Consider the following 1026-nt stretch of genomic DNA (forward strand, 5'->3'; position numbering starts at 1 on the left):
CATTCTCTTTTATGGCTGCGTGGTATTCCATCGTATGTATGCACCACACCTTTGGTAACTGTTCATCTGCCAGTGAATATTTAGATTGCGTCCATGTCTCACTATTGTGAATAGTGCTACTATGAACATAGGGTGCGCGTATCTTTTTTTTGAATTAGAGTTTTGTCTGGATATGTGCCCAGGAGTGGGGTTGCTAGATCATATGGTAATTCTATTTTTAGTTTTCTGAGGAATTTCCATACTGTTTTCCATAGTGGCTGCACCAGCTTACGTTCTCACTAGCAGAGTAGGAGGTAGGACATGATTTAAAAATCAAACTCTGGATGTCAGAATCAGAGCCCACAGTTTACAAAATTTCAGCCTGGCAAGAATCTGAGAATGAAAAAGGATAATGCGGTTTTCTAGGTTATACATTGCATTTCTGCTCTCACTTATTTACCCTATTAATTCCAGTCCTTACCGTCATATTTAATACTTAATTATCTACTATCAGGAGAATTCTAAAAAAAAAGTAAATCAGGAGATTTCAGCTTTTCAAGTTAGATACCAAAATAGAATTTCTTGGCATCCATTAAAATTGTTGACGCTTTGGAAATAGTCTTATAAAAACAGACAGCAAAAGGTTAGCGTTCTAAGAATCTTCCCTTCCTCACTTTTTGAAATAATGCAGAGAGCATCACCTACTGGTCATAAATAAAATGAGCTTCAATTATATTATTCTGCATAGCCTGTTAAAATCAAATTTCCTTCCTCTGACCAGTCTTTGTCCCAAATATAGTGAAACCAGAAGGCTTGAAGAGACTAACATTGCAGCAGTAGTCTTCCTCAGGTTAATTTGTCCACACTAAAACATAATTTTTAAGACACAAATGTCTATTTTTAAGAAGAGAAATTAATCCTGCCGTTTAGAGCTATGTTTTTGCTGTTAAACTCATCAACCCATTCTTAGCTTCTGAACCTCAACCGTTTTGTGTATATGGAAGTGGTTATCCTATTTTCTGCAAGCAGACTCTTTCTCACAGCTTT

At 36.3% G+C, this 1026-nt stretch overlaps 1 protein-coding gene across 1 annotated transcript in view; it reads left to right on the forward strand.

Moving 5' to 3' along the window:
• The window catches only part of ABCB1 (ATP-binding cassette, sub-family B (MDR/TAP), member 1), a 105000-nt gene that overhangs the window by 102607 nt on the left and 1367 nt on the right, over positions 1–1026 (forward strand).

The sequence above is a fragment of the Bison bison genome, unplaced genomic scaffold (genome assembly GCF_000754665.1).
Source record: "Bison bison bison isolate TAMUID 2011002044 unplaced genomic scaffold, Bison_UMD1.0 scf7180017864454, whole genome shotgun sequence".
Lineage (NCBI taxonomy): Eukaryota > Metazoa > Chordata > Mammalia > Artiodactyla > Bovidae > Bison > Bison bison.